We start from the raw sequence: 15,636 nt of genomic DNA, 5'->3' as shown, positions 1-15,636 counted from the left end.
CTGACGGCCAGGCCGGGGCTCGATCTCTGGAAGCCCTGAGGAAGAGTGGGGGAGGGTGGGGAAGCAGGCCTCTGAGGGGTGAGCACTCATAAATTCATTGGCAAGTAATTTACGGCAGCCAAGTGTAACACCTAATGCCTGCCCGTGTGAGAGGTTAATGGGGAAGGTTAAGGGGCACAGGCCGGCTGATTTATGGGCCTGGCCAGTGGCTTTCATCCTGGCCAAGGCTCTGGCTCCAGAGACGGGCTGGGGGAGAGAGAGGGGACAGGGGCAGACCCAGTTGCAAGAGGGTAAAGAGGGAATGTGGGGGAGAGTGAGGCTCGGGGAGAAGTGTGATCGCAGAGGGGAGGGAACAGCGTAGGAAAAAATAGACAGAAAGGGATCAGGGCAAGCAGGGTACCATCATACACACGCCAGCAAGGCAGCAGTCATAGAAACCGCTTCTTCCAAGGCTTGTCTCAGGTGTAGCCATCACATGACGGGTTTCAGAACAGTGTGCGTCCATCGGCACGGCCAGAAAAACCAAGTGTTAACAAAGACATTCAGCCATGCAAACTAGGGGGTGATCAATACTTGCAAAGAGGAAAGTGACTGACAAATAAGTTCATCATCGACATAGTATTACAGTCTGTGGCCAAACCGGGCTAGGAAGCAAAAGGCCTTGGGTGTAGCCTGCCGGCTCCAGTGCTCACTCGCCGCGCGTCAAGAATCTTGGTTCCCCAGGCGGTCAGTGGTAACACTCACAATCCCTCCTGCCAAGGGTGCTTCTGTGTATTCAGCGATCACCTAGCAGGGTGATCCCTCCTGGAGAGGGTGAGAGGCAAGGGCTGGGTCTGAAGGGATACCAAGGGCAGCTAATACCTTTTAAAGTTAACACCAAAAAGAGAAGGGAATAGTCATCAGTCACCCCCCTGGCACCGGGAGGGTGATCACACAGCAGGTGGACCAACACAAGGGCCCCCGCGTCCTAGAACAGGCTGATTTGGTCAAATTCAAGAAGATTAAATACAACAAAATGAAGGCTGAAAAGATTTTTTTTGGAGACAACCCAATAGGTACCCTGCTTCCTGAACACCAGACCCGGAAATTCCTGGGAGCCCGGGGCAAGGCCCAAACTGGCGATCCTAGTAAGAAACCCAGGCCCCCCACACGCCAGCGCTCCAGAGCACCCCCAGCGCTGTCCCACCCACCTGTCCATGCAGGCCTCCAGCCCCCAGGTGGCGACACAGTGAGGAAGCCGGGATGAGAGAGGCCGGGTGATCTGCCCCAGGCTGCACAGCCTGTGGCTGCGAGCAGAGCTAGGCTGGGAATCCGGGTTCTTGGCTCTAAGTTCAAAAGCTCCTCCTGTGTGTTCCTCGGCTGTTGAGCCCCTGCACGTTGCCATTGGTCCACAGAGGCCCCAGCATCACTGGCCAGTGTGGGTGGAGGAGCGGGGAAAGGCGGGGATGGGGACAGCCTGGCTGGATGCCCCTCACCACCTCTGGAGTGTCCCCACTCCCCCTCCCACCAAGGACCACCACCCCCTTGCCTGGGTCCCTCCCTCTCTGCTCCCTTCCCCTCTCTCTGCTAACTCCCCCGGGACAAATTCTGCGTCTTGCGCCCCTGCAAGTCCATCCCCATCCCCCCACACCCTGTTCTAGCCCCCACAAATGCCAACTTTCCCACAGTGGAGGTGGGGCACTCCCCCCATTCAGACCCTCCAAACCCCTCTCCCCACACCAGTCATCTGACTCCATTCCTGGGTGGGGGCTGTGCTCACAGTCTGGGGCGGGGCAGTGGGGATGGACAGGCCCCTGGTACCCCAGGCACTCACGTACACATGCACACAGCCCTTCAGTTACAGCGCATGCCCCCACCCATGTGAATACACACGTGTGCAGACGTGTGCACACATGTAGAGAACCCCATAGACACACGAACCCTCGCAAACGAGGCTAGCTCATGCCTCTCTCTCGACACAGAGTCTCAATCCACGAAATGTCAGCCAGCATCCACAAGTAACTCAAAATTCTATTAAAATGTTGACTGCAGACTCACCAGAAAGAGGAGATCATATTCCTAAGGTATTAGGTGGAAAAACACCTTCAAGACTCTCTCTCTCTCCCTCTGCTCCCCCAACTCCTAGAGCTGGTAGCTTCCTTCCAAGCCTCCCTTCTCTGACTCCAGACTCCCAAAACCTCCCTCTTTCACCCATAGTCTGCACCTTCACCCTTTCTCTATGTTTTCCTACTTCCTATGTCTCTGCAGCCTGTCCCATATAAATCTGGCTAGTTTTTCCAGCTTCTCTGCCCCTTGTCTTCCCTCCACAATTACTCTGATCCACGCAGTAGGGAAGGGCAGGCTCAGGTCATTGTGTTTTACACACGTGCACACACACACACAGACACACACACACAGACACACACATGCAAATGCAGATGACCTTGTGAGTTTCCTTGCCAATTCCCAGCCCTCAAGGCAACCACATCATGCCCTGGGTCAGGACCCTCATGCCTTCCTTCTGCCCACCTGGTTTCCAGGCTGCAATACTGAAATGGGGAGGAGACCTGAGCAGAGCATCACAAGACCCAGCCCTGTATCTGCTTTGTCACCTCCTGACTGTGTGAGGACAGAGAGGTCACTCGGATTCCCCAGGAGGCCATGCATCTGAGAAGTGAGATGAGCATACCCTTTCCATCCCAGTCCAGGCCCCAATGCCAACTCTGTCACTTCCTCGCTGTGAGTCTTTAGGCAAGCACACAACCTCTCTGAGTTTTTGCTTCTTCATTATAAAATGATACAGAATGATAACAACCTGACGGGTTTCTGTGAAAACTACAGAAAATAAGATATTGTAGGATCATGAATATAAATATTCGGGAAGTATTTATTCAGACACAGGGGCCACAAGTTTCCATTTCTGATAAGACCTTTTATTTCCAACAGATCACTCAGTCTCTCGGAAGCCAGGTGGGCCGGGTTAGGTTGTGTGGGGTAGAACCCAGATTTTAGTGAAACATTCCGAGGTCGGAATCCCATCTCTGCCCTTCCTGTGTGCCCTTTGTCAAAACTCCTGGCTGCTTCTCTGCCTCAGTGTTCCTATCTGTAACATGCGGATAATCACAGTCCCCTCCCATAAGATCACTCTGAAGGTGACCTATTCATTCAGATGAAAAATAAAATATTTTCTGAGCACCTATTGTGTACTGAGCGCTTCTCCAGGACATGGTGTATGAACGAACAGACAAGGTTCCTGTCATTATAATAGGAGAGACGTATAGTAGACAAAGTAAACAAATAAATGAACCAGATCATTACAGCTAGTGATAAGTGTTCTGAAGAATTAAAGCAGGTGAGGGACAGTGAGTCCCCGAAGAGGGGGCTAATTTTGACTGGGGGGGGGCCCAGAAGAGGGAATTCATGGGATAAGTCGAGAATTGGGTCTGACCCATAACAGGTGCTCAATAAATGGCACTGTCATTATTACCTCTGTCGGGTAGACATCTACACAGCTGACTCAGGAAGGGCCTCTGTGAGGCCCCAGACGGAGCAGGTCTGGCTGCCCCGTTTGAGAAGGGAGAGATGGCAGGATGCAGGGTGGCTCAGCTAGGGGAAAACTGACTCCAGCTGCCATGACGGCCTGGACGCTCCTCGCCACCTCCCCCTCCAGCCCCATCAGGCTTTCATTTCCTCAGGCAGAGTCTGAGTGCCAGCGCCCTGCTGCCAGCCTGAACGGCACATCAGAGATCGGGACCATTTGCCGAGGGTTTCACGGGGTGTAAAGTGATCAGCACCCATTAAACTTAGAGGAGTTTCAGGGTGGGGGCTGGGATCCTGCTGAAAGGCTCAGAAGTACTTTGGAAAGAGCCAAGAAAGCCCTGATGCCTGGCTTTGCCCTGGAACCATTTATTTCAGCTTTAAAATGCAATGGGCCAGGCTGAGCGTTTGTAACAGGGAAGAATGTATGTGGTCCTCACGGAGCCAGGATGAGTGAGGTGGTCTTCCTGAGAGCTCCCCACTATGGGCAATGCAGCTTCCTGCCAGTCCATATATCCAGAGCAGCTAGTAGGCACTGTCTGTGCGTAGGTCCTAGGACAGGTTCCCGGAGCAGCACATACAGTATCTGCTTGTCATCTCCTTAGGGAAAGGGAGAACATTTATCAGGTGCCTGCTGTGTACCAGGCTTCCTCATCATCTTCAATCCTCAGAGCAATGCACCGAGGCCAGCATTATCATCCTCATTTATCAGATAAGCAAACAAGAGGCCCAGAGAGGTTAAGCAATTGACCCGAGGTCAACCAGCAAATAAGTGGAAGAGGCAGGATTTGAACCCTTGATGAAAAAACAATTTTCCTCCATAGAGAAGACAAAGTAAAGCAGCTTGGAACAGGCTGTTCCTCCCTTCTGGGGAGGCCTCTGGGGTGGAGGTAGGGAAAGAGAGCGGGCCCCAACCCAGCCAACTGACGGTACCCATAGATCAGTGAGTGACAGAGATAGAGCCAGGTCCTCTGCCAACCTGAAAAGTGAGTCAAGCACATCCCATGAACAACTTTCTCAAATAATCCTCCCCTTCTCCCACCTCCCAGGACCCAATCGCTGAAGTTATCCCCAGTTTATAGATGAGAAAACTGAGGTCTTACGCCAATAAGTGCAAATCATCTGACTTCAGTGTCTGATTCACCCACTTACATGACTCAGTCACTGAGATGCACATTGTTAGGTGCCATCCTCTGTGTCCTAGGCACTCCATAATTTACAAGCATTTTTTTCCATTCATTATCCCCACCGACAATTTGACCATTATTCCCGGGCTTGGGAACAGGGCAACCCCAGAGCCCAGGCTTTGATCAGTGGCCCCATGGGAAGACAGGCTGGGGGAATGTGAGGTTCTTAGAAGGAAAGGCTACTGGGAGAAGGGTATCAGCCCCACAGGCCAGGCAGAGGGAGGATGAGCATTAATCAGCTATCAAGCAGTGGGACCCTCAGCCTCAGCCTCCAGGAAGCAGTCCCCACCCATCTGTGACAGTCTGGACCAGCATCCTGTCTTTTGTTTCTACCTGGAGGCAAAAGAATAAACTAGAAGCCTCCCTTCTGATGCTGGGAGTAAGACGACTAAAATACAGCACCTTTGAAGGAAAAGGGGTTGTGATCTGATCTCCACATGATTCTGAACTATTTAGATTCTTGTTTAGGGAGAAAATCATTAACCATTCCAAAGTAGCTGCCTTCGTGGAAGCAATTCAGATGGAAGGAAACAGAATTCTCCAACCTACGAAGTTCACTTATTCATTCATTCATTCAGTACTCTTTCATCTGAGCCTGTTCCAGCCACAGATTTCATACAAGTGTTAAGTGAATAGAATGAATACTGTTCAGGGGAGGGGCCCATAACTCCAGTGGAGAAAGGATGTGGGAAAATTCCAGAAGATGAGACTTCTGAGCCTCAGAAGCTCTGAGGGGAGAGAAAGGGGCATCTCAGGCTGAATGCATGGCGGGCAAAGGAGACATTCCAGAAACCCTCTGGAGACCCACCTTGGCAGGACCCGGCCAGAGCCTCACCCCATCGACTTCCTAGAGCTGAGGCCACTGGCGCTTCCTCATAGGGTGTCATGATTTCCCTCCTTCCTTTCCAAGTGTTGGCTCCCCAAATTGTGGGGACCTTTTTTTTTTTTAAATTAAAAACACACAGTTAATGGCTAAGAAAGAGGAGGCTCTTTTTTTTTTTTTTTTGCTTTCTCCCTCCCCAACCTGAGCCCCCACTCTGACTGGAATGTAGCCATCAAAATAAACATTAAATGCAAAATGCCAGAGCTGAGTTATTACTTGTGAGGGTGCTGGGAGAAAAATTTATAGCAACATTACAGTGTTTTGTTAGAAATCTCTTAATGCACCAAAATGGGAAGGTGTGTGTGTTTTTTATTAAAATGTGACACTCTATAAATCCAATCTGCAGGAAGGACACAGGTGGCGACCCGGGGACTCAGCTGAGGAAACTGTCACTTCTATCTGTGGAGCCATCCTGTTGGCTGGCCTCGGGAGCAGCCTCTCCCCAGCCCTGATCCCTCACCTCTCTCCTCCCTTGGAAAAAAAACCTTGCTCCTCCCTCACCACCCCACAAAGAGGAGCCACAAGGGGTGTGAAGACCTTTGTGAGACTTCCCTCAGGGTCTGACTAAAAGTTGCAATTTCTTTAAAGGCTTCTTGGAGCGGTAGGGCCCCTACAGGGCCTTTATGAAGTTTGTCTGACAGGGCGAAATTTCCTGTCGGTCCATTTTCACAAATTGAGATTCTGGCTGATGCTGCATTTTTCAAGGGCTTCTTTGTAAAAAGGCAACTGGTTTCTGCCTCTAGAATGTTCTGGAATGTCCTTCCTCAAGAGGGTAGATGGTATCACAGGGGCAGGATGGTGGGTTCATTTTCTCCTTTTAACCGCAAGTGGGAGTGTCCTTCCTTAAAGAGAACGGGTGATTTCTATTCTCTCCAACCTTTCTGACGGTGGCATTAAAGGATTCCTTTGTGACATTCAATCAGAGATTTCTGATTTGACAGGAGTCTGGGAGCCCCTGAAGTTGAATATGAGACTGAGTGTATGCACCTGTACTGGGGTTAAAGGGTAGCCCCCCAAAGATAGTGGCCCACAGTACCTGTGAGTCTGAGCTTATTTACAGAAAAGATGTGTGCTCAGTCACGCTGGACTCTTTAGCCTGCCACAGGATTCTCCAGGCAAGAATACTGGAGTGGGTTTGCCATTTCCTTCTCCAGGGGACCTTCCTGACCCAGGGATCGAACCCAGGTCTCCTGTGTCTCTTGCATTGGCAGGCGGGCTCCTTACCACTGAACCACCTGGGAAGCCCTTCAGAACGGAAATGTACAGCTGAATTAAGTAACAAACCTCAAGAAGACCTGATCTTGGGTTCTCCAGAAGGTAGTCTCTAATTATGATGATGAGCATCTTTATAAGAAGCGGGAGAGAAGAAGATAGAAAGTTCACGAAGATGAAGGTAGTGATGGGAAAAGTGGAGCCAAGGGGCAAGCCTGGAGCCACCAGAAGCTGGGAAATGCAAGCAAGTCTCCTCCTGTGAACTTGGCCCCGGGATGCCTTGATTTCAGACTTCTGGCCCCCAGAGCTGAGAGAGAATAAATGTCTGTTCTTGCAAACCACCAAGTGTGTGCTCATTTGTTACAAACCCTTGGAAACTAAGGCAGCATTTAGCTGCACCTTTCCAAGAAGAGGGTCCTCAGTTTTCATTGGATGATCAAAGAAGTAGCTTTCCTAAAAAGCCTGTGATGTAAAATGTTTGTGTGAAATTGAGTCCTTACTCCTGCAGGATGAGAATTTTATCTATAACTTTTAGATGGGCAGGGTCATTAAAGACCCTCTCTCTGGACCTGGTTCTCCAGCTCCCTGTCCAACAATCCTCAAGCCCACCCCTCAGGCACACTCTAGTTCCCCCAAAGATTCTGAATAAACACCTACTCCCATCTCCAGGGCTCCCTGGTTTCTTGAGCTCAACTTTGCAAGTCATTTGTAAACAGAGCTCCTATTAAAGGCATTGAAAAGATAAGTCGAAAGGGCATGGAGAGCTGGCCCTCGCTGTCTGCCTGCACACAGCTCAGTTCTGGAGAAAGTGTTGAAAAAGAAAAATAGGTCCTTTTGGGGTGATGGAAATGTTTTGGAGCTAGACAGAGACAGTGGTTGTACAACACTGCAAATGTGCTAAATGCCACTGAATCACTCACTTTTAGATGGTTGTGTGTTAGTCACTCAGTCGTGTCTGACTGTGCAACCTCATGGACCTGCCAGGCTCCTCTGGTCATGGCATTCTCCAGGCAAAAATACTAGAGCGTGTAGCCACCCTCTTTTCCAGGGGATCTTCCCAACCCAGGGATTGAATTTGGGTCTCTTGCATTGCAGGTATATTATTTTACCATCTGAGCTACCAGAGAAGCCCTTTAAATGGTTAATTTTAAGTTATGTGGATTTCACCTTAAAACGGAAAAAGAAAAAAAATGCATCGATTGCTATTTGGCAATACCCATTTTGCCCGCTACCTTCATCCCCAAGAAACTGAAAGTGAGTCCAGTTAGCTTGGCAAGGGTGAGGGCAAGACCAGTGAACTTTTTTTGAAGAAGACCCACCATGAAAGGATTCCATGGGCCACACAGTCCTGGGTGAAGCACTCCGGAACCCCAGAATCCTGGAATCCTGGGGAGGGGTGATCTGAGCTGGACAGGAGGTCAGGGTGGCCACAAGAACTGAGTGTTCCTCCAAGTCCCCCAAGATCTGCAACTGTCCCCCAAAAGTTAGGGGAACGTGACCTCCGCTCCCCACAGCTTTTCCAGGAGATGGGAACAGTCACTGCCATTTCTCAGATAAACACACTGCAGCACGGGGAGGAGAATGACTCTCCCAAGCTTGCACCAGCCCAGATCAGGACTAGCGCCCAGATGCCTGCCTCCAGAAGCTGACCATTCCCAACTACCCGTTGAAAAATTCCACTACGACCTGGAAACGAATTCAACTTGGAGAAACCAGCTAGGCGTTTCCGCGCTCCTGAGGATGGCAAGGCACCCGGGGAGAAGAGACTGAGACAAGAATCCGAGAGTCGAAGCCCCCAGCGCGTCGCGGCGCGGAGGCCCGGAGAACGCAGGCGCCCGGCTCTCCAGTCAAAGTTCGTTCCACCGCCGACTCCAGCGGGGTTGCCCTTCCCGGGGTGTTCCGCCGTGTCCCCTTCAGCCTCCCAGCCCCTGGGTGAGGACTATGGCGGGAGGGGTGTTGAGCGGATCTGCAGAGGTGCGAGGGGCCCCGAACTGACACCGAATAAATGCAGCAAAAGCGCCACCTCCTAAGGACGTCTGCGGGCGGGTTCCGGCGCCTCGCCCCTGTCCCCTGGTGGCGGCTCAAGCCTGGAGGGGGGACTATAGATTTGGTTGTTTCTTTCATCTTACAGTTGCCCTTTTTTGGTTTTCCAAGTCAATGCGCTCCGGCCTGGGGCGACCTGCCAGCACTCACCATAGTGTCCCTGAAGACTCAGGGCTGCACTGCGTTTCTATCCTCCGCTCCTCAGTCAAGGCCGCTCTCCCCACCCCCACCCCCACCCCGACCCCCACCCCTGGGCTCTGGGAGCAGAGGTCGACTCCAGAAGTGTCCACGGCCTGGCCGCAGCTGTGCGCTCTGGACCGGGCTCCAGGCAAGCGGGGAGTGCGGCCACTGGTCCCAAGGAAGGAAGGACCCCTGGTGGGGTAGGAGAGAGAGGGTGGAAATTAGGCCACGGCATCCTCAGATGGAGGGGTTTAGGGAGGTTGGCAGACAGCTAGTAAGATCAGGAGGCAATAGAAATAGAATAACCATCACCATTTACTAAGCACCTACTATGTGCCAGGCACTGAGTCAAGCACCCTTGGTTATCAGTCTCTCCTTGCGTCTCCGTCTCCGGCATCCAGGGTCACTCAACAAGAGCTTGTCTCCCGCATTCTCCTTCACCCTCCCCTCCTCCCCACCCTACCCGCCTCCAGCGCTCCTCCCTGCCAATCACAAATCTCCGGATTACCCGGATCAGTTGGTGTGCTCCGGCTGGCTCCTTAGACAGGTGCTGGGGCCCAGACCTCTCCGCCTGGAGGCAGGCGGTGGGGGGAGGAGGGACAGGCAGGAGACGCTGTCGCCAGACCCCCGGTCCCTGTCCCTGAGGCCCCCGCGCTCTCTGGACGCTGGGACAAACCTACCAGGCCTGGGAGCCGGGAGCCCCGAATTCGAGGGTTATCCTGACCTCTTGCTCAAAGTTTACTGTGGGCAAGGGGCTTCCATTTCCCTGCCTGCAAGGCGGGGACATAAACCCTCCACCACAGGACAGTCATGAGTTTACAGAGAATTAAGCGAGGTGAAGGCGGTGCTGCTGAAAGGGTTGAGATGGGGTTGAGCGGGGGTACAGCGCCCCCCTCCCCCAAAACACAACGCACAGCCTCCATCCTATCAGGAAGGGCTGGACCGCTGAGCCTGAGAAATCCTTTGGCCTTCTCCCTCCTGGTGCTTTAAAAGACCCTGACCAGGGAGGAGCTGTGGTCTGAAAGATGAATATGACCAGCTGTCATAATGGTCGAAGGGCAGGAACTCCAACTGGTTATTTCTGGTTCCTTAAGTCTGGGCTGTGAAGTTTAAAAGAGCAAAGTGTTCCTGACGGAAAGGAGATTACCACTGCTGCTACTAGCAAACACCTTAAGGGAGCATGATCTCCTTTCATCTTGGCGGTGGTTCTATGAAGTAGGTGCTATTAGCATCCCTACTTTACAGGAGAGGAAACTGAGGCCCAGGAGCGAAGTCACATAGCCCATGTCACACAGCCAAAGAGTGGCAGAAATGGGATTCAAACTTGAATCTACAGCTGGCCTCTTGACCACTAATGGAATCACTAACGCTGCCTCCTCCCTGAACCGCCCTCCCCCCCATTTTTTCCAGCCCCAAAGGCCTGCCACAGACTGGCTTCTGAGCCTGGCTCTGTCCTAGAGAGAATCCAGCAGCCCCTCCCACCATCCATGAGGCCAGCGCTGGGGGGGGCTGCAGGAATTAGACTCAACACAACTGCCACTGGCTGCCCACGAATTCTTGGGGCTGAGGGAGGGGACAAGGGGACAAACGAAACCTTAGAGGAGAAGGACTCTCGGGTTGTGGGAGAGGAGGAAAGGGAATTAGGGGCCATGCTCCCCGCCCCTTCCCAGAGATGACAGCAGAATGTGGTCAGGGCACGGAGGGGGTGTGGACGTGCCAGCAGGCTCTAGGGATTGGTGGGCAGGAGAGGAGTGGAGAAGGGAGGGCAGAGGGGAAGGGCCCCCCAGGGCTGACCCCAAGGATCCCAGAGAGAGAGAGGGAGAATCAGAAGCCTAGCCTGTCTCATTCACCTCTCCCTCTCCCTGGCTCCAGATCAGTTTTCTGAGCGGTAGATTGGGAAGACCACCCTTTACAGTAAGAGACCCTGTAGGCGGTCAGCTCAACAGTCCCAGTGTGGGCGTGGAGGCCTCTCTATCGAAGAGCGAAAAGTGTTCCCAGGGAGGAAGCGGGTAAAGTCCTGGTCTGAGGGGCCCGAGGGGACTCTGGAAAGAGCTCCGTTTTGTCCCAAGGGACCAGTTCTGCTTAAATAAATGAGGTTTACCCCTCTGGGGGGATCGGGGACCCCCTTTGAGACTGTTGAAAGTTTTAAACCTGCTCCCCAGAAACGGGCACACGCAGCCTCACAGTGTGAGGAAGCTCTCAGGCCCCTCTGGCCATCCACACTCCCTTCCCTCCATCACTGAAGCCTCCATCTCCCCAGCGGTGAAATGGGTAGAAAGTTTCCGATATATACTTCCTTAGAACTAAGGGCTAAGCAGGGAAGGGCAGATCCTCTCCACCCAACAAGCACCCCAAGGAAGTGAGACCTCATTTCTGCCCACGCGGCGCCTCAGGACTCCTGCAGAGGCGAGCTGGCGTGTTCTGGCCTCCACCTTCCCACCACCGATCTTTTTGAAATCCTAGAGGACTGGCTTCCAGGAGCGAAGGGACAGGGGAGAAGACAGAGGGGACACGGAGCTTCAGTCCCGACACCTGGCCGGGGTTTTGGCTAATGACGTTTGGGGATTATCTGAGGAGGTAAACGATCAGTGTTCTCCTGGGTTGTAACCGATATGGAAGGGGTGCAAGGACCCCCCCAAAGGAGGACTTCCGGTTCCAACTTCCTCTCCTGATCCAGGATTAAGGCGGTCGCCCCGGCGATGTCGAGGCCTCCCCTCACGAGCTTTCCAGCCAAGTCGGGTTTCCCGGGGAGGGGTTCACCAGACCCCAGTTTCGCCAGCTGTGGCCCTCTCAGTTCTCTCTCCCTGCCCTGAGCTCTTTGCTCTGCCCCTGCGGATAAGTGGGGAGCAGGGAACCAGGCTCCGTCGCGCGCCTGGACCGCGCGTTCCGACAGGAACCCTAGTCCCGCGCTGAAAAGTACCAGGGCGCCTGGAGATAGGGAAGGCAGGTCCCAGAAACGCACAGTGGGGCCGGGGAAGGGCGGTGGAGGGATGCGTTCCTGCGGGCGGGGGCGTCGGGGCTGGTCATTTTAAAAAACCTTCATCCCTCCAGTTTTGTGCTTCATTGACCCTCCCGACCGAACAGTGTGCGAGCGTCTGGAACTCACTAGAACACCCCGTTTACCTGCATCGCGGGAGTTAGTGTTTTTCCCATATGAATGAAGATACGTCCCTGAATGCAGACCTCCTTTGGGCCCCTCGCTCCCCGGGCTTAGAAAGCGGAGAATGGGGAAGAGGTGTCCCTCTAGGGTCTCTCCCCGTGCTGAATCCCCTGGCGTGCGCCACCAGGGAGCCGACCAGGGGCCAGACTCCGCGAACGCTAAGCACCTAAACTGGGGGTACCGGTCCGGGTGAGAGATGGAGGCGGTGGGCGAGGAGGAAGGGCAGGCGACCCGGCGCTCTCCGAGCCTGGTGGGCACCCCGCGAGGTCCTCCCTCGGCTCAAAACGCCTAAGAGACCCTCGCTTCTTGCCGGGGGCAGCCTGGCGTTCTAGGGTGCGGACCCGGCCGGGGGTGAGCCAGCCCGCGCCGTGTGGCCTTGGCGTCTTCGGAGAACGTTGGTGGGGAGTGCCTCTCTCCCGGGCTCCATCCCACAGGGGCCGCGGCCGCCGCAGGGGCTGAGCGGGGGCCCGAGCCGAATGCTGGAAGGTGACTAGGTGTCTGCGTTCCTGGGAGATCGGGGCAGACGCTGGAAGGCTGGACGCCGGTGGCGAACGCTGGCGCGAACCTCGGGGTGATAGCCTGGTCCTCGCCCCAGGACCAGGGTTCGCGGTACTGCCGAGGTTGGCGAGCGCCCCCAGCCCCTCGCCCCTAGCCCGCGGCACTGGCGAAGGGGGAGCTTCTCTGAGCGCCGGGTAGGCCGAGAGGATTCGGGAACCCTTGAACGCGCGTCGCCGCAGAGATCTCAGAAAACACGGCGTGGTTAAGAGCGTGGGTTCTGAGATCGTCACCTGAGTTCGAATCCCAAGTCTTCTGCTTTGCTGTGTGACTCTAAGCGATCGCTTCACTTCTCTGTGCTTCGATTTTTTTTTTAATCATTGTAAAATGAGGATAATAGTACCACCACAGGGCCATTTGGAGGACTGCAAAGATCTGTGTCCAAGAGCTGACTTTTAACAGTTGTCCAAAACACAGTTGCTAATTTATGTCCTGCTGGGAATGTGAGGTCTGTGTACCCGCGTCTGCAGAGCAGAAGCATCTCTGCCGAAGATTTGTAAGATCCCTGGCCTTTCCCCTTCATATCCTGACTCTTCCTGCCCCCCTCTGCAGATGTCCAAAATGTCTATTCAGCAGCCTCAACCTTTCCAGCAATCTTTGTTGCCTCCTGGCATTTACAAAGTGGCAAGTGCAAGCCAAGTAGTCAATGACTCAGTGAGGTGCGTATGGTCCGGGTCTTACTCACACTGGGGACCAAGACTTGGGGCACTGTCAGGAGAAGTCCAGTAGCAGATACGCAGGTCTGCTCCCCCTCCCCAGCTCCACTGTCTGTAGGAGGTGGAGACAGTGCAGCGCCGGATGGGGTGGAGGGAGCTCAGACCAAGGCGGGCAGCTCCAAATCCGTCCTTCCCTTTGAAAGAAAGGACTGTCCGCCAGTCCATGCCTCCCCCTTCTCCATCAGGGACCTTCCAACCAACTCAGTCCTACACCCCAGCGGCCTCGAGAGCTCCCGCCCTGAGCCGTAGGGACTGGGCAGTTACTGCGACATTTCTCCCCCGGTATTCATCTGTTCATTCAACTTACTGGTTCATTCACTCATTTAGTCACTTGCACAATAGATATTTATCAAGTGCTGAGAGGTGCTATGTGCCAAGCCCTGTATTTCCTCCTGGGGTGAGAGTGGCTCATGTTCTCATAGGAAGATGGACAATAAAACAAGCAGGTTATTAAATGTGGGAGAAAATGTCAAGTCAGAATAGAGGCGATCGAGGACATGACCAGGCAGATGCTAGGGTGGTGAAGGAAGGCCTCCAAGTGGAGGTGACACTGAGCACTTGGCCTTGACAAAGACTTTGTCACCACTCCCCTTCCCAGACTGTGTGCGGAGCCCATAGAAGGGGGAAGCTGCTTCCCAGAGGGTGAAGTGGGACAGTGCCTCGGGAAGAGAAGGGACAGCCCAGGGGAGTGTCTGCCAGGGCTGGGGATGGGAATCAGGACTTGAAGCAGAGGGACTGGCTGCGCCCACTATTCCTGGCACAGTAAAGTGACCGGAAGTGTAGAGATACTGCCAGATAACGTCAGTGATGGAGGGACAAACTGCAAGCCGGAGGAGCCTTAGCTGAGGAAGAAATAACGCGAGGGGAGAGCAAAGACCAGAACCCAGCCTCAGGGTCATCCACCTTGCTTCTGACCGGGAAGATGCCCTGCACCCTCGAAGGGGACCCGGGTGGGAGAGCCTTGGCTTTCAGCTATGGCAGAGGGATGGATGGAGGGAGAGACGAAGGGCAGTAGGGAGGCATGGAATGACCAACCCGCAAATGACCTAAAGCACACAGAAATAAACAGCTACTCTTCTCATTCTCCTAGAAAAGACATGTTTGAAGGGACTTGGGGGGGGGGGTGTCTGTGGAGGTTTTCATGGGGAAAACAACATGCCCAGAATGTTCTCACCGGTCACAGGCAAATTCACATGCACGTTCTCACCCGCAGGCACGAGCTCACTCTTTCTGAATTCACCTCTAAGGTATCATGTAAGAAGGTAGAAGCTCCCCCCCTGCTGGTTCCAAGGACCAAGACCTCCTGGAGGGATTCTGACTGAGGACACCAGAGTCTGTGCCTGGAGGGCTGGGGGGTTGAAATTCCTCCCCCTGAGGAGGGGGGGTGGCCAGGACAAGGTTAAATAATGGGGCTGTAATGAAACTGGTGATAAGATCATGGGGCGGGTAGATGGCAAGAGGCAGCACTCAAAGAAAGCTTTCTGGAAGGCAGCTGTGCTAACCACTATACCACCAAAGCAAAGAAAGCTTTCTGGATTGCAGCAGGGTTGTTTTCTGGTTTTGTCTTTTTGCAGTGACAGCCAGAGCAGCTCAGAAGTTACTAGAGAATATGGTAATTGCCATTCTACCTGTCTTGGGACCATTCCCCACCCCACATATCTCACTTCTCTTAGATTCCCCCTTGTGTCTACTCCTGGAATTGGAAAATGAGAGGAGAGAAGTAGAAGGATCACAGACATTATCTGGGTTCTAGTAGCCAGTTTCAGGGCGCAGGGACCGGAGCAGCCTTCTCAGTTTGGAACGCCTTAGCAAAAATGCGCCTCTAAGATCTCAGACTGGACCACTCAGCATTTTCATTCATTCATTCAATGCACATTTTATGATCACCTAGGATGTGCCAAGCCCTGCAGTGAACAAGACAGACCTGGCCTCTACTCTGAGAGAACTCACTGTTCTTGTGCAGCCAGGGAGAGGCCGGCGTACTCTTAAATTTGTCGCTTGATTCATGAAGAGGGGGAGGGCGAGCAGCCGGTTGTCCTTGGCTAGAGGAAACCAAATACGCTGGGAACTGCCTCGCTGAGCAGTGGAAGGAACCCAGGCTCTAATATTTTATTCCGTAAATATTTGTGGGGCGCCAGGCAGCGTGGAAGCTGCCCTCTTGCAACCTCGGACTAGTGAGGTGGA

The sequence above is a fragment of the Cervus canadensis genome, chromosome 11 (assembly GCF_019320065.1).
Source record: "Cervus canadensis isolate Bull #8, Minnesota chromosome 11, ASM1932006v1, whole genome shotgun sequence".
Classification (NCBI taxonomy): domain Eukaryota; kingdom Metazoa; phylum Chordata; class Mammalia; order Artiodactyla; family Cervidae; genus Cervus; species Cervus canadensis.
Note: the sequence above shows the minus strand (reverse complement) of the source record.